Below are 21,073 nucleotides of genomic sequence, written 5' to 3'. Positions count from 1 at the left end.
CAACCTGAAAAACTAGTTCTGGTCATGATGGGAAGGGGGGTTAGATACGCTTGCCTTATTGTTCCCTCCTCCTTTTGGAATTCCGGGCACAACTGACAGCATTAACATTAAAACAGAGATCTTAAGACTGACAAAATAGTCTCTGTAGCAAAAAGATACCAAATTCTAACCTGACTCTAGTGTAGCATCACAGGACAGATAGCAGCCCACAAACACATTGAAGTATTTAACTCTGAAATATATTTCGTTGACATATTTTTAAATGGCCCTGCAAAGCTGTCTCTTACAGGGAAAATCTGCATTCTGTAAAGAATCCCCTTCCCTTTTCAGGTCTTTTCCTGATCCAGGAGAGATGAACTGAGTCTGGCACCTTTTTAAGTCTGATGAGAAACATTTACCATCTATTCTCTCTGAAGCCACCTGAACGCTTCATCTGCATAAGAACTTTTGTCTCCATAACAGCTTATCTTAACCCAGACCTTCCTTCCTATTGATTCCAGGTCTTCAGATCATAATTTAACTTTTTTTAACCAATTGCCAATCAGAAAATCTTTGAATCCACCTATGACCTGGAAGCTCCTGCTTCCAGCTGTGCCGTCTATTTGGACTAAACCAATGTACATCTTACATGTATTGATTGATGTCTGTCTGTAATTTCTGTCCCACTAACGTGTATAAAATCCAGCTGTCAATCAACCACCTGGGCCTTGGTCACTCATATTTCGCTCAGAATAAACCTCTTTAAATAGTTTACAGAGTGACTCTTTTTTTTTTTTTTTTTTTGAGACAAAGTCTCGCTCTTGTCTCCCAGGCTGGAGTGCAGTGGTGTGATCTCTGCTCACTGCAACCTCTGCCTCCCAGGTTCAAGCTATTCTCCTGCCTCAGCCTCCTGAGTAGCTGGGATTACAGGCACCTGCCACCATGCCCAGCTAAATTTTGTATCTTTAGTAGAGACGGGGTTTCACCATGTTGGTCAGGCAGGTCTTGAACTCCTGACCTCAGGTGATCCGCCCACCGCGTCCTCCCAAAGTGCTGGGATTACAGACGTGAGCCACCGCGCCCGGCCCAGAGTGACTCTTTTCATCGACACTAGATGAGAAACCCAGAGACAGAAAAGAAACTTGCCAAAGGATAAAGATTGACGAATGGTAAAATTGAGCCCAACTCATATATAAATAAGTAATAAAAGTAAATTTTAGTCCTTTCACACATTATAGCACTTTTCAGCCTTTTATTTTCTACTAGTATTAGCTGTTTAAAAATAATTTTGCTCTCTAATATTGCATTTTGTATTTGAAGCCAAACTAATCTGCCTAGAGAACAACAATTCTGTTAAAGATTGTGCTTCTTCAATTTGTTTATAAAATGCATTCCGTCGGTGTTCAGATTTGACATTCTGGGCATGAGGCATCCTGTTGGCATTAAGAATAAAAGGCTTCCTCAGCTTTGTGGGAGAATTTGATTCCTGAGCCACTCAGATCTCACAGGGCTGGAGTCACCAGCAAAATGTCACAGAGATATTTTAGTTCAGCTGCTTACAATTACACATTTTCTCCTCCTGAAAGAGAAAGATCCCATAAGTGACAGTTTGTCAAATAGCTACCAAAGAAGACCCTCTTGTTTTCAGGGCCCAAACTAATTAGTTAGCTCAACAAACATGGATTACGAGTCCACCATTGGCCCTGTTGTCATTTAGAGACAAATTTAAGACACTTATTTCTTGAGTTGGTGAAAAAGAAAATGAGATAATCAGTGCCATTGAGAGCTAAGGGTCATAGCAGTTATGGAATAAAACCCCTTCATTTTGTTGCATATGAGAAACCGAAGTCCAGAGAGGGACCCAGGGGCAAATGGCTAGTCAGTTATGCGCTAGACCTTGAGATTCCTGCTTCTGACTCCCAGGCCAGGGCTCCAGGCAGTGCCCTAAGTGGTCAAGTAGGATATGACAGCTCCCTCATTGTATGCAGGCTCAGTGTGAAAAGGGAGACAAAAACTCACTCAGCTGCTTTTCTTAGAATTTTATTCTTCTTTTCTAATTTACGTGTCAGCGTGATTTTCAGTCTTGTCTTAGTATCTGTACTGGTTTTGAATCATGAGGAGAAAACTCTGGAGATTTCCAGCCCGCAGTGATTTAGGCTAGCTTGACAGGATAGTCCAACATGGATGGATTATCTTTCTTTCTTCCAATAGATAGAACGAGGAAAGGAAATTGCAAGCCTCAACTGAGACTAGGCCCCGTGATATATAGTGTATTTACCTTGGTTTATGTGAAATAATGGCTAAAACCTGCTTGGGGAGGATCTTTTGCTTGATGTTTTCGGTTTTGTTTATGACTGGAAGATAGGAATCCTTTCCTATCTAAATGTGAGGTTGCAGCACATTTTGGCAATTTTTCTAACATAAACACATTTTGTATGTTAAGATTTGAAGGAGAATAGACTCCCAAATGTTTTATTGTGCATTGCCCATAGAGTACTCTAAAATGCAGTGAAAATAATTTTAGAAATTTTGATTAAATGATAGATTGCTTCACATTTTATATTACTGTATGACTTTATAAGCTTATGTTACTGATATGAAACAGTGAATATATGTACAAACAAATAATTGCAATTCTTTGAAATGTAGGCAAAAATTATCACATCATTACGACACTTTGTTCTGTAGGGTTGCAAGAAAAGAAATAATATCCTTTGGACAAAAAGGATGGGAAGATCACTTGAAGTCAGGTGTTCAAAGCTGCAGTGAGCCACAATCACACCACTGGACTCCAGCCTGGGTAACAGAGTGAGACCTCATCTCAAAAACAAACAAAAAGTATCTCAATTTATAAAAGCATCTCAATTTGTTGCAGAATATCCACACAAATGAGGAGTATGTTTAATTTATGTAAATTAGTTTAAGGGAATGCACATTGTAACATTTGTTAAATACTGTCCTGTAACTATTGCTGTTGATTGGATACAAAGCAAAGTGACACTGTTAGACAGGACTAGTGCTTTCCACAATCCCTCAACAGATGCTGTAGTTTCAAAATTACCCAAATGTTCTTCTCCATTGGGCAGAAATTATTTTCTGTGTATAACTTTTGGTAACGTAGATGGTCAGAGGTTCCATGTTTCTCAGTGTGGTGGTCACCAGGTAGATTTCATACTACAGCAGTTCCCTGTTTTCTCAACTGCTGTCTTTCCAGAGCTAAAAGCTGACGTGAATCTTGCTCACAAAATGTAGAGTGGAAACCCGCTCACAACATGTAGAGTGGAAACCCGCTCAAGCACACTCAGTGAAAAGTCAACCAGCCAAGTGACAGTGGATGAGCAAGAGGGTAGAGGTGAATGACTGAGGGCCTGCTAAGAAGTGTTCCCCAGAGACAAATTAACTGTCAAATATTTCTGATGGACTCCCCCAAAGGAGTAAGGAAACTTTGCCACTATTTACTTTCAATCTGTCAATTTTAGACTATAAGTTATTTCAACATAATTTACTTTGGCAGTTATATCATGTGTGTTTACTTATGTGCCAGAGTTCTGCAGGCAAAAGAATGGCCCAATTCAAGTGACAGCTTTTTAGCTTTAAGATGTTTTCAACAAAATGCTAATACTTTTACCTCTCAGAATAAATAACTCGTTCCCTCCTTTTGAGGAGACTCAGAATTAGAAAACATTCTGGCTGAATAAAATTGGATCTAGGTCAGCTCTCTCATTTGACAGAGGAGGAAACTGAGGCACAGAGAGGCGAAGTGACTTTTTCCTAAATCTCATGGTTAGTTATTGGCAGAACCTGGACCAGAACTCAAGTTTCTTGATTCTCAGTTCATTGCTCTTCTCCACTTAAAATCTGTTTTCCTCAAACATGGCTTTTTACTTCATCATATAAACATTTTCTCAGTTCTACATCTCAGCTCACCCTCACGGGTCCATCCTTTTCTGGTTCCTTTCTACATGCCACCTTTCTGGCAAGCTTTTTCTGGAGTGCAGTGGCATGATCTCACCTCGCTGAGACCTCTGTCTCGTGGGTTCAAATGATTCTCCTGCCTCAGCCTCCCTAGTAGCTGATATTACAAGTGTGCGCAACCACACCTGGCTAATTTTTGTATTTTTAGTAGAGACAGGGTTTCGACCATGTTGGCCAGGCTGGTCTCGAACTCCTGACCTCAAGTGATCCACCTGCCTCTGCCTCCCAAAGTGCTGGGATTACAGGCGTGAACCACCACACCAGCCCCTAGCAAGCTCTTTCTGAAGAGTAGGCTGCTCCTCCCACTCTCTCACTGCCACTCAGTCCAGTGGCTTGGGCTTCTTTGCCCTTGAACTTGCTCTCTCCAAGGTGTCCAGTGACAATGTCCACCCTCCAGTCCTTAGTTTATTTGACTTCTCTGCAACATTAAACTCTACTGTCCACTCACTCCTTCCTAAAACCACACATTTTTTTCTTCTTGGCTTCTATGATACAATCTCCTGGTTTTCTTCTCTCTCTGGCTTCTCCTTCACGGATTCCTTGATGGGGTCTAGTTTCTCACATCTTAAATGCTTGTATGGCCCAGTTACTCTTCTCATATATATGTTCTTAGACGTGCTGTCGGGCACATCATGGCTCCAACATCACCTCTGTGAGGATGACTCTCATGCCCACATATCTGGCTCAGACCTCCCTCTCTCTCTCCCCGCCCCCACCTTTTTTTTTTTTTTTTTTTGAGACAGGGTCTCACTGTTACCCAGGCTACAGTGCAGTGGCACAATCAATCACACAGCTCACTGCAGTCTCAAACTCCTGTGATCACGCAATCCTCCCACCTCAGCCTCCCAAGTAGCTGGAACTACAGGTGCACACAGCATGCCTGGCTAATTTTTTATGTTTTTGTTTTTTGTAGAGTTGAGATCTCCCTATGTTTCCCAGGCTGGTCTCCAACTCCTGGCCTCCAGCAATTCTCCCACCTGGGCCTCCCAAAGCACTAGATTTACAGATGTGAGCCACCATGCCCAGCCTCAGACATTTCTTTTGAGTTTCAGCCACATATATCTACTATAAACTTCATCTCAAATTCACCACATTCAAAACCTGTGCCACTTCCTCTACCTTCTGTATCTTAGTGTCTGTACAAATCAGAAAACAAAGTAACCTAGACTCCCATTCTCCCTCAGCTCACACTTAACAAGCCACCAAGTAGTATAGAATCTATTGCTTTATCATCTCTCCTGTCTTCTCCCTTGTTTCTACCTTGAGCAGACACTGTTTTGTCTTGCCTGGACTATAGCAGTAGCTTCTTAGCTGCCCTTTCTGCCTCCAGTCTGCCCACCCCTACATATTGCTGGACCCCCAAATACTGCTGGATGTAAGACCCTTCTATTTATTTATTTTTTTGAGACAAAGTCTCACTCTGTCACCCAGGCTGGAGTGCAGTGGCGTGATCTCGGCTCACTGCATCCTCCATCTCCTGGCTTCAAGCGATTCTCCTGCCTCAGCCTCCCAAGTAGCTGGGATTACAGGTGTGCACCACCAGGTCCAGCTAATTATTTTTGCATTTTTTTTTTTTTGAGACAGAGTCTCGCTCTGTTGCCCAGGCTGGATATTTTTGTATTTTTAGTAGAGACGGGGTTTCACCATGTTGGCCAGGCTGGTCTTGAACTCCTGACCTCAGGTGATCCACCTGCCTCGGCCTCCCAAAGTGCTGGGATTACAGGCATGAGCCACAGTGCCCAGCCTGTATGACCCTTCGAAACTGCAAATCTGATTAGAACCCTTTGGCGTGCATGCCAGGTCTTGCGTTCTCTGGGTATGGCCTTCCTCTCCAGCCTCGTCTCCCTTCACCCCCGCACATCCACCTTCCATCTCAGCCTCTCCAAACCACATACAAGCTCTAAGATGCACTGTGCTGTTTCTTACCTCCAGTTCCCTTCACGTGCTGTTCTTGAAATGCTCCTCCCTTTTTTCTCATTCACTCACACTCATCCTTTAAGTTCAGTTTAAGTGTCGCCTCCTCAGAGAGCCTTCTTGCATTCTTCCATCTGACCTAGATGCCTCCTCTCCTCCCTGACTCTCTCACAGCACCCACTCCATGCCCTGTTATAATTGTTTCTAAACTGTAAACTCTCAAAGACCGAGTGTATGTTCAGCCTGGTGTATTAATATCGCATTTGCAGATTTTACTTGAGTTTTTCCAGTAATGTAGCATATGCATTACAGCACAAGGTGATTATGAGCCCCCAACTTTCTCTGCTTTCCGGAGCTCCCAGGTGAGGGGTCTGGAGGCATGGGCAAGACCATCTACTGCTCAGAGCCGGGAGTTGCAGGTGCCACCTCCTTCCCCTAACCATGCCCCCCGACCTCTCCCTACTCTTGCGAGTGAGCCTCATGGCCAGGCTGCTGCGGAGCCAGGAAATGGGATGTCTGGATGCCCTGCTGCTGGACTGCCACAGCTTCCCATGCCATCTTCTTGGCCCCTCCCTACCCCCACCCCAATAAGACTGGGTGAGAGGGGAGGTGTTGATGCTCGTTCTGCTGACTGGCCCCTTTGTGGGGAGATGCCTGGCCCCAAGACAAGAGATGGCGGTTCTGTAAGCATAGAAGGTGGGAAACTCAGCATCTTTTCTTTTCTCAGTCAATTCCAGAAGTAACAGTACTAGCCAAATTCTTCTTGTGGGCCAAGAGCAATTTTGAGGGCTTTACATTTAATCCTTATGGTAACCCTATGACGAATGAATTAGCCTTATTATTCTCAATTGACATATGACGAAATTGAGTGAAAGAAAGGTTAAGTAACTTAACAAAGTCATGAGCTAGTAAGTGGCAGCGCAGATTCAAACCAAAGCAGGCTGGTGCCAGAGCCCTTCTGTGTGCCCACGGGGCTCCACTGCCTGTCTCCTCAACCAGCTGTTACAGGGAGGTTCACTGACACCCACGGCGATGGTCCAGAGCACTGCTTGGCAGCCAGGCGTTCCTCCCTGCGCCTCAGTGACCGCATGGGATCATGGTGCTTCTCTTTGCCCCTCATTTAATTTTACCTGCTGGATGTGGTTTTCAAGTTACAACATCTCTTGGTTGGCCCCCCATGGATTTTTAAAAATATTTCTCTTAGAGTTTAATTATTAGTCATCTGCCCACTATTTATTTGTACTTTTCGTGACATTTACTTTCATATGCTTTTACTGCTTTTTTTTAATTGATAAAGTAATATGCACTCATGATAAGCTATGCCAATTGCAAAAGTGGACAGTACGTAGAACAAAGGTATACCTTTTGTTCACAACTTAAATGTGGTAATAAAATGTATGCTTTTTCTGTCTGTGACTAATCTAGCCTTGTTTCTAACTCCATCCTCACCTTACCTCTCTGCCACCCCCACTCACAGACTAGCGGCAAAAAATTAAAAAATAATAATAACTCGTGGCTCACACCTGTAATCCCAGCACTTTGGGAGGCCGAGGCGGGCGGATCACGAGGTCTGGCTAACACAGTGAAACCCCGTCTCTATAAAAATACAAAAAATTAGCCGGGCACGGGGGCGGGCGCCTGCAGTCCCAGCTACTCAGGAGGCTGAGGCAGGAGAATGGCGTGAACCCGGGAGTCGGAGCTTGCAGTGAACCGAGATCGAGCCACTGCACTCCAGCCTGGGAGACAGAGCAAGACTCCGTCTCAAAAAAAAAAAATAAATAAATAAATAAATAATAATAACAACTCAGTGTCTGATCTTGGTTAAATCTCAGTCTGCCTGGTAGTTTCAGCTGTGCTTTAGTGGGGAGGGGGGGTTCGGCCTGTCTTGAAGGAAAGGGTCAATCTCCCAGAGAGCTTGTCCTTCACCCTGCTCCTCTCAATGAGGAGAGGCAGGGACGCGGTGCAGCTGTATGGCCTGGAAGCCAACATTCTCGCATCTACTGGGTGTCTGTCTGCTATTCCCTGGCTCCCCCGGCCCCTGGGCAATGCTCTCTAGCCATCAAGGACACCCTGCAGACACCTGGTGCTGAAGTTGAGTGTGGAGGTTGGGGTCTTGGGTGGGGACGATGCTCCTGGTGGGTCTTCCTGGCTGCCCTGACCTCAGCCAGACTCCTGACAGCCCTGCCACCCTTCTGGGTCTGGGGAAGCCTCCATTCAACCCTACTCAGGTGGTCTTTCTGCAGCCCTCCACAAAGCCAGTTTGCCCTGGCCACAGCAGCTGCCTCTGGTCAGCTTCCCAGCCAGGGCCAGTCAGCACAGGGACCCAAGAGCAGTTCAGGAAAGCTAGGCGTGGGTGCTTCTTCCTCTTCATCACAATGCACAACTAAAGCGTGTCTCACCGTGGCTGTGCTGGGTTGGAACGGGACACCCACGAGGCGGTCCTCCCCGGAGCCCCAGGAGGAAGTCCTCCCCGGAGCCCCACGAGGCGGTCCTCCCCGGAGCCCCACGAGGCGGTCCTCCCCGGAGCCCCACGAGGCCGTCCTCCCCAGAGCCCCAGGAGGAGCGCTTTGGGAGGGTGCAGCTTCTCTCTCTGCCCTTACTGTTGCTTGCATTTACTTTCTTCACCATCCCTCCTGGATGCCACGTATTTAAAAACAAAACAAAGCATGGCCTGTCACTGACTAGAGTGTTATTTTCTTTACTGTGTGAGAGAATCCAACATGTATGAGTCCCGAGGCTTAGGTGCTCGTACACTCAAGGGGCAGATAAAGGAGTCTGAATCTTTTCCTTTTTCTCAGTAAAGCTCTATTTTCAGATATCGGTGATTGAAAATTGCTTCAGTCCTTCTTTAGGCATTCCTTCCACAATGTGTAAGTTTAAAGATTCTTGGCTGCAAGTGACAATATCCAACTAAAAGTGTCTTAAACAATGAAGACACTGATCATCTCAAATGACAACAGTGCTGGAGCTCCAGGCTCCAGGGTTGGTTTGGCAACTCCAAAAGGCCACCAAGCACCCAGCCTCCAGCTGCCCTGTGCTCCACCATCCTCAGCATGCCGGCTTCTCATGGTGCGGCTCAGCCCCCAGGCCTGGGGGAAGCTGCAGCTGCTCCAGGCATCCCTTCAGCAGGCAGCCTCCTCAGCAGGCAGGGGAAAGGGGCGCCTTCGGGGTGGACAGACAACTCCTCAGGTCTCTCCTCTTCTTATCAGAGTGAAAACCTTTCCAGAAGCTGTCCCAGCAGACTCCTCTATTTCATGTCATCCCTAACCTTGCCATATGCCTGGAGTTGGAAGGAACACTGGGAAGGAGAGTGCCAGGCGTTTCCACAGCCTCTGCTGTGGGAAGCAGGATCTGCTGCCTTGGAGGAAGTGGGAGGTTGATGGCTGTGGAGTAAGAAACAGCAGCATCTGCCGCCTGAAACAGACCCTGCTCTTTCCCCTGGGCAGGACTATGCTTTAAGTGCTCTAGGCTTGTGCTCAGAAAAGGAAAATAGAAGAATCCACTAATAACTTTAAAATATTATCTCCTCTATATGGCAACATGTGCTATGGATACATGGTGATATGTACTTTTTTGTATTTTACTTTTTTCATTTGACTATGCTAACTTAATCATATACTAAATTCTATATATACTAGAGTCTATTTCTGGACTTTCTGCAATGTCTAGTCCTGTGCAGTGTGACACTTTTTGTTGTACAATCTGGCAGGGATAGGCATCTTTACTACTCTTCAAAATTTGCTTAAATATTTTTGCAAGTATGTTTTTGTAATGTTAGCCCCCATTTAGAGCTGAACTATGCCTTAAAGGCCTGGTTATACTCATGTTTACACACACATATTCATGCTTAACTGGAATTATGTGCTATTAAATGACCAAGCTCCTCTTGTTAGCTATCCCAGAGGGTCACAACTTCAAATTTCTGCATGAGCCAGGCAAGTAATGTAAATGATTGAAGCAGGCTGTAGTTCAAAGATTAAACACACAGCAATATTCTTAGCTTCCTGAAAGAAACAGTCTTTCCTCCATTTTTCTAGAACCATGTGTCTCATTTAATCTCTTTTGATAAAAACATAGTAACTAGGAAATATTTCTTAACTACCAAGTGACTAGTAAGTTGCATCCAACATTTGGCCTTAATTATGGGGAAATAATAAAGAGTAGTGGGGATTGTGGCAACTCTGCCTCTTCTGAAGAGAGTAATGGCATCAGCCCTACCAATTGCTGCTATTGGGGATTACAGATATTCACATATCTGCTGATTTTCACAGAGAGCTAAAAATACAGATTTTATATGAAATTTCCTTATTTAAAATGCTAATATTTAACACATCCGCAGGCCAGGTGCCATCCATAGGCTGCTAGCATGTAAGCTCTCAATTGGACCCATATTTTACTACCACTAAAAAGTAGTTTTATTTTTGCTAAATTGTAAACTATCGTTTTTAACTGACTAAACCAAATACTAATCAAAATAGCTAAAAACCCAAAACAACTCAGAGGAAGCTGTATGTAAAGTTACGTTGGATAATGTTAATATTAACCAAGGGGAACCAAATTGAGATCTAATGATTTCCTCAGCTGGTTTGGGCATAATCTTATTTATTCATTTTATTCAATTAATTTATTTACTGAGTACCAACTAAATTCAAAGTATGGCAGCGGACTTAGAAGGAGGGAGAAAGAAAAAAAGACATGACACCTTCCCTGGTTGGACTTACTTTCTTAATGCCATTAATGCCGATATTAACATAAAGCAGCTAATATCAACATTAGCCCAGCTTTGGACTAAAGTTATCACACACACACACACACACACACACTTTAAGATATTTAAATAAATATTGAGTTTTTTCTTTTAAGTATCACCCATAATGCAAATAAACAAAAAACCCTCCGAATTCTAGAAGAGTTCTTGTTTTCATTTAGAAGTCCAAACAATGGGAAAATTAATCAAGGTAAAGCAAAGAATTTAAATATGTGAAGTTTTAAATTAAAAAAGAGGAAAAAGCTGAGGCTGGATTCCTGACTTTATAACATGCTGTCTTCACCCAGAGACATTAAGTAATATTATTTAATGTTACATTTTAAAATAGGTTTTGTAATGAAAGAAGAATCAGCCCCATCTCTACCTTAACCACAATTGAAGTCAAATTGGCAAATTTGTTTCATTACAATTTTCTCTAATTCTTGACCACTTTCCAGTAGGTGTTTGATGAAGGTGAATGTTCTATTTTCTGTTTGTTTCTATACTGGTTACTTCCTCCTCAAGGGAATTACAAAACCAATCATTATTTAAGTGTCTATTAAATTAGAAATATTTTTGATAGAGATATGATATAAATATACTTTAGGTGGCACTTCTGTTAAAGTGATGGAGAGTTCTGAAATCATCTGTAGTTCGGTTTGTATGTTATCAATAACTGAAGATTGTGAAGCTGCATCTTGAGAAGATGTTTTTCTTCTGCCTGTGCCAACTTGTCTATACAATACAGCAGAAAAATGCTCATATAAGTTGACTCACTTATGCTAGAAATCGGACCATTTAAAAATCTATTTTTTTGTGTGTAATTTGAGGGAACTGTTGAATAATTTTCAGGAAGTTAGAACTATAGCACCTGGATATACCATGACAAGCTCCATTTTTCTTTTTCTTTTTCTTTTCTTTTGTGTGTGTGTGTGTGTGTGTTTGACAGAAAGATTAACAAATTAAAACAACACATCATTAGTCAATAGGAATTTCAAAAATAACATACATGTAAATTCTTGAAAGCAGGTAATAAGAATTTACATATATGTTATTTTTCAGTGAAGTACTGTATAAATAATGGAATCTTTGGTGATTTCAGTTTTCTACAGCGCCGTTAAGTGAAATAAATTTTTTTCTGTCTCTTCACAACAAAATGATCAATATTTTTCTTTGTTTGTTTTACTTATCTTTATAAAAGAAAACTGTATGAGCTGTCATTTAAAAAATTTCTGAGGCTGGGCATGGTGGTTCATGCTTGTAATCCCAGCACTTTGGGAGGCCGACAGGGGAGGATCGTTTGAGCCCAGGAGTTCAAGAGCAGCCTAGGCTGAAATTAGGTGAGAGATTTTAGGTATTAACCCAGCCAGTAAAAAAACTACCAATTTCCTGAATTTGAAATTATAATATTAAAAATTCATCATTTTATTTCCTTCTCTGTATGAATATCTCTTATCATCAAATAATCTCTGATTCTACATATTATTAATCAGTTCATTATCATTATCATACATGGTTGGAGTAAGAGAGCTTTTGATTCCTGCTGGGTGACTATGAAAATCTCTAAGCCACCAGGTGGCAGAGTGTCCCTGGTTTAGATTGAGCATTGCTTTTTTTTTTTTTTTTTTTTTTTTTTTTCACTGATTGCCAAATGAATTAATAGTTTACAGCTATTGTGAGCAACCTTTAAACCTTTTACTCATGTACCCCTAAAATCATTTTGAAGACATGTGCATCACCCACAAACTTTTAAGTTTACATATATTTCAACAAAAGTTTAAATAACCGAGGAGATGTAACTTTTGGCATACTGTAGAAACTTTAAAATAAAATTGTTATATCAATCTTTACATACATCTAATAGAATACAAAACATTATAGGGGTCGATAACCACCATCGTCTGTTTTTAAAAATTCTGAAACAAGCTCATCTTTCATAGTTGGATGCTTTATATTACTCCTTTTTTCCTTGAATCTCATTTTCCATTTTATCTCCTCTACAGAATTTTATACTAATACAAAATATTTTATAATTAAAAAGCTGTGATCACCCTATTGTACTTCTCTGCAACAAGAGTATGTATATAGATATTTTATTTTTTATTTCTCGTGACCAAAGGTGTTGAACGTCAAAATTTTACTAACATACAGTTATCCAACACCATAAACGTATTACTTTTGATAAATAGTTATAACAAAAAGTGAAATTAATTGGAAATGCATTCCTGAATGAGTCAGCTTAGGGGGTTAGAAGTTTTCATTGTTTGGGGCCCAGGATTCTTACACTCCCAGGCAGTGCACTGCAGTAAGATTCTGGATGGGAAGAGGGGGGGCCTTTTGTAAAGTAGGAGAAGGTTGCTTGTGAAAGAAGAGACAGGAAAAGGAGATCCAGCCTAATGAAATCTTGTTAATTTTAACATAATGGGCGCAGGTTAATTTTAGGAAAGAACATGTATATGAGCTGATGATCTAGAAATTTGTTTTCTTAAAACAGTGGTTCTCACCTGGGGGAGATTTAGCCCACAGGGCACATTTGGCAATGTTTGGAGACATTTTTGGCTGTCACACTGGGGGCAGGGTGCCGGCATCTATTAGGTAGAGAACAGGGCTACTGCTAAACTACTCTGTTCCCAAAGCAACACAGCTGAGAGCCTGAAACCTAGCAAGTGCTCAATAGATGTTTGTAGAAAGGGAAAGACAACAAAAAGGAGGGAAGGAATCACATAATTGGCTGCAGAGGGAGCTACAATAAGATGACTGGACTCTTGCAATTAAATTTGCTGAAAACTTCAGAGTACTGCCTTCTCTTCTGTGTTTATACAGTTTTCTTATCCGAAAGGAGAAATTTGAGGAATAAAATTTAAAACGTCTACATTTTTCCAGTATATATTTTCATTAATTAGAGAAATCCTGAAAAACACAAAAAAGACCAAAATGACCCCTAATCGTACCACTTAAATATCTACAGAGAATGATAAATAGCAGCCCCTGTTTTGCTTATCTCATCCTACTTTGCCTAGATAACATCTGCTAATTAGTTGATGCCCATTCCTTCATAATTTTTTCAAAGTTTTTTTTTTTCTTTTGATGGGAGTTTCGCTCTTGTTGCCCAGGCTGGAGTGCAATGGCACGATCTTGGCTCACTGCAACCTCCACCTCCCAGATTCAAGCGATTCTCCTGCCTCAGCCTCCTGGGTAGCTGGGATTATAGGTGCCTGCCACCATGCCCAGCTAATTTTGTTTTATTTTTAGTAGAGACAGGGTTTTACCATGTTGACCAGGCTGGTCTCGAACTCCTGACCTCAGGAGTGATCCACCTGCCTTGGCCTCCCAAAGTGTTGGGATTACAGGTGTGAGCCACCGGGCCCAGGCTTTTCTATGTTTATAAAGAACAATTTATACCTTTAAACTTTGGAGTATAGAATATTAAGATGGCTTCAAAATTGCCTATTTGAGAGATTCTTTCTTTCCTAATATTAAAAGCACAGTGGTCCATCGGGGGTATATATGCATACTCACACACACACGCACACACATATTATTGTGTACTATGAGAAACAAATGACCATACTTTAAAAATAATCTTTATTGAGATATCATACTGCTAAAGTTTGGAAACATCTCCTTGGGGGTTTAGGTAACCGCAAAGTTAGAGGGAACCCAGCCCTCTATAAGACCCACTGCTCTCCTGACACTAATCGCAGGTTTGGGGGATCGGTCCCAAAACTGCCCTTGAGTTCAGTTATTCACTAGAGGGACTCACAGAGCTCACTGAGAACTGTGATACTCACAGTTATGGTTTATTACAGGGAAAGGTTACAGATTAAAATCAGCCAAGGGAAGAAGCACAAAGAGCAGAATCCAAGAAAAACACCCAACATAGAGCTTGTGTTGTTCTCTCCCCATGGAGTCTTAGACATGATTTTCTCAGTGTGTGTCTGTAACAATATGCGTGGAATATTGCCAAGTAGGGATGTTTTCACGGGCCTCCATTATGCAGGTGTGATTGATGGCCTGTGTGGCTGATCTCCGACTCTGGCAAGCTGATACTGTGTGACTCAAACCCCTACCCTACATCCCATTGTTGGTCTTTCTGATGGGATCAGCCCCACCCTAAATACTATCTGGCATGGCTAGATCCCACCTTACATGACATTGTTAGACTACTAGCATAATCCAAGGCCCCCAGGTAAACAAAGACGCTCCTATCTCCTATGACATCCAAGGGCTTAGATGTTACCACCCAGAAGCTGAGGGCAAAGGCCAGACCTCTTTGGGTGTAAATTTAAATTCTTTACTACACATATATACATACAATCTATATATAGCCATTTTAAGTTTACAGTTCAGGCTGGGCGCCGTCGCTCATGCCTGTAATCCCAGACTTTGGGAGGATGAGGTGGGCAGATTACCTGATATCAGGAGTTTGAGACCAGCCTGGCCAACATGGTGAAACCACTTCTCTACTAAAAATACAAAAAGTAGCTGGGCATGGTGGCATGTGGCTGTAGTCCCATCTACCTGGGAGGCTGAGGTGGGAGAATCGCTTGAACCCAGAGGTGAAGGTTGCAGTGAGCCAAGATTGCTCCCCTGCACTCCAGCCTGGGCAACAGAGTGAGATTCTATCTCAAAAAAAAAAAAAAAAGAAAAAAGAAAGAAAGAAAAAAGAAAAGAAAAGAAAAGAAAAAATGTACAGTTTAATGAGTTTTGAAAAAATGTATACATCTGTGTAACCACCACCACAATCAAGAAAAAGAACATTTCCAGCACCCCAGAAAGTTCCCTCTTGTTCCCTTGTGTTCAGTTCCTCTCTGCCCCCTGGCAGATTTCCCCTTTTTAGAATTTCATGTATAAATGGAATCATACAATATGAATGATTTGCCGTCTGGCTTCTTTCAGGCAGCATGTTTTTGGGATTCATGCATAGTGTGCCAGCCGTGTGTTAGTGCTAGGTAATATTTAATCTCCTATGTATGTGCTGCAATGTGTCTATATATTCATCTGTTCAACATTTGGGCTGTTTACAGTTTTAGGCTACTTTGGACAAAACTGCTATAAACATTCCCATATATGTGTTTGTGTAGACATGTTTTCATTTATTTTGGGTAACTCGCTTGGAGTGGAATTGTTGGGTTGGATGGTAATCATGTGTTTAATTTATAAGAAACTGCCAAACTGTTTCTATCATGGTTCTAACATTTTATGTTCCTGCCAGTAAAGTATGAGAATCCAATTGCTTCACAGCCTCTCTAGCACCTCAGGCTTTCTAACTTTAGCCATTTTCATGGGTGTATAGAGTAATTACTCATTGTGGTTTTAATTTGCATTCCCTGGTGACTTTTTATGAGTTTACTGGCAACCATACATCTTCTTTTGTGAATCTGATGAGATTCTTTGTCTATTTTCAACTAGGTTGTCTCTCTTCTCATTGATTTGTAGGAGTTCTTTATATTTTTTGGATATATCCTTTTCCAGATATGTATGTTTGTAGCTTGCTTTTTTTAATCTCTTAGTGGTATCTTTTGAAAAGCAGATTTAATTTTGATGAAACTGAAGAAAACTACATTTTAAAATGGTGCTGTGAACTGCGAATACATTTATAGCTATTTCATTGCCATCCAAAAATTCTACAAACGTTACCCAACAGGAAACTGATGAATTTTAGTGGAGTGCCCACTTACAAAGCCTCTCTCCTAAAATTAAGTGGTGTTAATAGTAATAATATTACACAGTTTCTCACAGATCATCCACCAAGTCCTTCTTTGGTGGGAAAGGCAGATGCTTTACAAGAAATAGGTATTAATTCTACTTCCTACTCTATTTTTTCTTTACATAGTAGACACAAAAACCATTAAAGCTGGCTGGGTGTGGTAGCTGACGCATGTAATCCCAGCACTTTGAGAGGCTGAGGTGGGTGGATCACCTGAGGTCAGGAGTTCAAGACCAGCTTGGGCAACATGGTGAAACCCTATCTCTACTAAAAATACAAAAGTTAGCTGGGCATGGTGGCGCATGCCTGTAGTCCCAGCTACTCGGGAGGCTGAGGTAGGAGAACAGCTTGAGCCCGGGAGGCGAAGGTTGCAGTGAGCCAAGATTGCACCATTGCACTCCAGCCTGGGCGACAAGAATGAGACTCCGTCTCAAAATAATAATAATAATAAAATTAACAAAAAATTTTTAAACCATTAAAGCAACCAAATAGTACAATATTGGCTACTACATTGCTTTGGCTGCTACATTTCAGGCCCTGTGCTAAAATAATTAATCCTCATGGAAACTGTGTGAAGCAGATATTTTTGTCTTCGTATTCAGATACTCAGATAAGGACAGTGAGTTCAGAGAAATTAAATACCTCGATGAATATCACACAAAGAGGTGGCTAAGCTGTGATTCCAAGCTAGGTCTAATTCCAAAGCTGGTGTTCTTCATTAATATTCTGTATCTGTTCAGGACATGTACAAATCAAATCATAGACATTTGATTTTAGATATACCGAATGTTGATTTTGGCAGGTTGTAGAGGGAGTAGAGGGCTGAGGAGAGGGGATGGGGGACAAAGATTAGGTCTGGAACTTATTTTGGCAGGGGCTGTTCATGCCTCCAGTTCCTCATCCCCTAGATAGGCTTGATAACTTTATGAGGGTCAGAGTAGCCAAGCCAAACTGAACCAATTTAAACACATTCAGAAGCAGAACTGCTTCAGATAATCTAACCAGTTAGCAGGACATTCAGCTTATCACACGCTCTGCTGGAATTTCACGGGATCCTTCTTTTGTTAAAGAATATTGGAGAGTGACTTCCTGAAACTTTATGCTAAGGCTTGATCTAACAGTTCACATGTAATCAATACTTATCTTGCTACCACTTATGTCAGATCTCCTCATTAAAGTCATGTAATTATTTGGAATCTTATCCTAGTGATTAACACAATTAATGCCAACTCTCTTTTGAAACCTTTAATGCATTGTTATTTTCCAACTTGGCAGATGTGAAGTTCCTTTAGTTTACTGAAGCTGCAAGTTTGGGACTTCGGCAGTCTCACATCAGTAGTCACGCATTCCACTAAGGCCCTTCCTTCTACTTGATGCCCTGAGTGGATGTCGCTTGCACAGCAAACATCAAATGCTCAGAGATCATTAAGTTATAACTGCTTTAATCAGCAATATAGTGTCCACTATTGTATAATTACACTGAATTCTGACTCTTTGGATTTTCCTTTTTACAGTTAATTGTTGCATTTGAAAATCCAGATGATCTTGACTAGTCAGACTGAGATGAATTAAAAGACTGTGCATAACCTGTTAGAAGTTATGCACTTATTAATAAAAAGACAAATCTGTGTTTTCCTCCTCCTTTAAAAATCAAGCACCAAAACAATAATTTAGTTTTCGAATGCATTAATATGGTATTCAACTGCATTGTGGAAGGAAGGAGTAAATTAGAAAGAAAGTGATAGTTATATGTGCTTAGAAATGGGCTGTTTTCAACCAAGGGAAAAAGGAACCCTTATACAAAGGTCAATGCTCTTTTTTTTTAATTGCAAAATAATATTTAAAAGATAGTTAAAAGACTTTCAAGTCTTTTAAGAAATGACAGTTAAAAGAGAATTTTGCAGCCTTTTCTTTTATCATAAACTATAACAGGAGGTGAAATCCACAGTTTTCTGAAATTTTGTCTCATTTAAGCTTCCAAAATGTTTCTTATTTTTAAGCCTGAAAAACATTAAAACACCTTTATCCTGAGAAGTTTGTGTCACGTTCGTATCTGCTCTGATCCTTCCACAATCCACTATTTGATTATTAAAGGTAATTGGCACTTAGCATCAAATCTTTAATACACTGATATCTAAGTATCTAATTTTCTTACTATCAGACAGGAATTTAGACTTCTTATAAAGTTTTCATGCTTATTTGATTGTTGCTGCTTATAATTAAGGCCTCAATAATCATAAAAACATTCCAATAAATGTTTCAGATATAAAAGAAATTTAAGCAATATTTTTAAAAACTAGGGTGAAAAAAATGACAATAGCCATGTCTTTCTTCCTCTCTGAACATATTCCCTGAAAAAACTCCCCGAAAAAAGTTTCTCATTAGAAATAATTATGAATATATTGTCTGTGCTTCACAAATGAGTTGTAAATATAAAAAAAGGAAGTCAGATAAAATATGTATACTAAAAAGGGAGAAAAGACATATAAATAATATACTTTGTTCCTTTGGAATCCTATTTTCAAAGTGCTTTACAAATTACCATATTCTTACAGTATTTTGTGAGTTAAGTAGGTAGTTAATATTCTTGGTATTTGGCAACTCAGATCATAAAGAGATAATGCATAAAGAGATCATAAAGAGGTAAAATATGCTAAATTGTCCACATCCCTTGAGCCTACACCTGAGTACTTTGTCCACGCTTTTCTCCTCTGTCCATGGTGCTCTGCCTAGGGGATGTAGATAGCCATCCCACCCTATAGGGGTTAGCTGGGCCAACTAAGAAGGGGCCATGACAAAGAATAGCTTAGGCATCACTCGACATCAGGCATAGAAAGAGAACAACTAATGGGTAAGAAGAGTCAAGTGATATTGATTGGTGGCTCCCCAGGGTTGAATTCAGAACATGTTCTGCTGTCTCCTGGGTGCCAAGTTTTGATGAAAAGGGCAAAGGACAACTTGAACAATGTGGGGTGGGCGGGTGAAATCTCCGTTCATTGTTGTTCACGTGGGAATGGAGTGCTCGGAATGAGGGAGATCTTGACAAGGCTCCCTGCCAGCAGTGGCCTCTTGTTTCTTATCAAAAACTGAATACTCGGTCCTTCTTTCTCTTCACCGCTGGGGTTGGAGAGTATTGGGAGAGCATATTGGTACCAGAGGGCAGAGATATTGTGTGAAGGGGACCTTTGTGCTTAATGGGAAAAAAATAGGAGAATGAAAAGAGGAGATTCCGAAGGAAAGAACAAGACTTAGAAGTTGGAAAACAGAAAACAGACGAAATGAAAAAGAATAAGCAAGAAAGTGGCCCTGGGTCTAGAAAACACCAATTTTTTTTCTTTTGCCAGAGGGTAGGAGGTCCAATGTAAAGGAAACACACACACACACACACACACACACACACACACACACTTCAAGAAGCTCATGTAAGGAAAGAGTAGGCACAACCTATATATACATTAGTAGGGAGTGGGTCAAATACATTATGGTACATCCATACAATAGAATATCATGTAGGCTTTTAAAAGGATTTAAGTATACAAATATTGGCACAGATATCTAAGAATGATTTACTAAAAAAAAATGGCAGAGTAATTTTTAAGATATAATTTTATTCTAAAAATAATAATATAGGTTAGTATATGTGTAGAAAAGAATATGGAGGGCAAAGCATCAAGCAGTCAAAGGTAGTTATTTCTGGTGGGAGAAAGGGAGAAGGAGGAGAAATTATTGTGGAAGGTGATTATGTTTTATATTACACATTTTTGTGTTATTTGAAACTTTTTTTTTCTTTTTTTTGATGGAGGCTCACTCTGTTGCCCAGGCTGGGGTGCAGTGGTGTGATCTCAGCTCAGTGCAACTTTCATCTCCTGGGTTCAAGCGATTCTCCCGCCTCAGCCTCCCAAGTAGCTGGGACTACAGGCGCCCGCCACCGCACCCGGCTAATTTTTTAGTAGAGACGGGGTTTCACCATGTTAGCCAGGATGGTCTCGATCTCCTGACCTCATGATCTGCCTGCCTTGGCCTCCCAAAGTGCTAGGATTACAGGCGTAAGCCACTGCACCTGGCCTATTTGAAACTTTTAAAAATAAAAATTCTATCGTTTTCATTGTGTATTAGAAAGAAATCAATAATAAGTATAGAAATAAATCATATTGCAAAGAAGAAACATAATACATAGGTTAAAAAAAGAAAATTTTATAATTTGCAGTAAAACTTAACATTGAAGTAATCTATACCCAGATGTCTGTATCTGTGAAATGGTGATCCCAAAGTAAGAGTTTTAATTTCATTTAAAGAATGTTTGTCTTAAATTGACATGAGTGGTGAATTTTTAAAAGGTGATAATTACAGAAGTGTATTATACTTTATTCGCTCTAAAACTGAATATTAGATATAATCCATAACTTACCTATTGATGTAATTGACATTTGTCAGTAATTGAGTATTTTCTTCTGATCAATTTGAGTTATTCTCTTCAGCTCTTATATTTGGGTAAATCTTTTTTTTTTTTTTTTTTTTTTTTTTGAGACGGAGTCTCGCTCTGTCGCCCGGGCTGGAGTGCAGTGGCGCGATCTCGGCTCACTGCAAGCTCCGCCTCCCGGGTTCACGCCGTTCTCCTGCCTCAGCCTCCCGAGTAGCTGGGACTACAGGCGCCCGCCACCGCGCCCGGCTAATTTTTTAGTAGAGACGGGGTTTCACCATGTTAGCCAGGATGGTCTCGATCTCCTGACTTGGGTAAATCTTTTAAA

General features: G+C 40.9%; 1 long non-coding RNA gene across 1 annotated transcript; it reads right to left on the bottom strand.

Moving 5' to 3' along the window:
• Positions 1–1,211: 1,211 nt before the first annotated feature.
• LOC107974133 (uncharacterized) lies at positions 1,212–20,821 on the bottom strand. Its single transcript, XR_002943477.2, has 2 exons — positions 20,734–20,821; positions 1,212–1,558 (listed from the first exon to the last, which is right to left on the bottom strand). It is a non-coding gene; the product is annotated as an uncharacterized LOC107974133 (long non-coding RNA).
• Positions 20,822–21,073: the final 252 nt, after the last annotated feature.

This window comes from Pan troglodytes, chromosome 3 (assembly GCF_028858775.2).
Source record: "Pan troglodytes isolate AG18354 chromosome 3, NHGRI_mPanTro3-v2.0_pri, whole genome shotgun sequence".
NCBI classification, from domain to species: Eukaryota; Metazoa; Chordata; class Mammalia; order Primates; family Hominidae; genus Pan; species Pan troglodytes.
The sequence above is the reverse complement of the archived record's forward strand: the minus strand, read 5'-3'. Positions and strand labels throughout refer to the sequence as shown.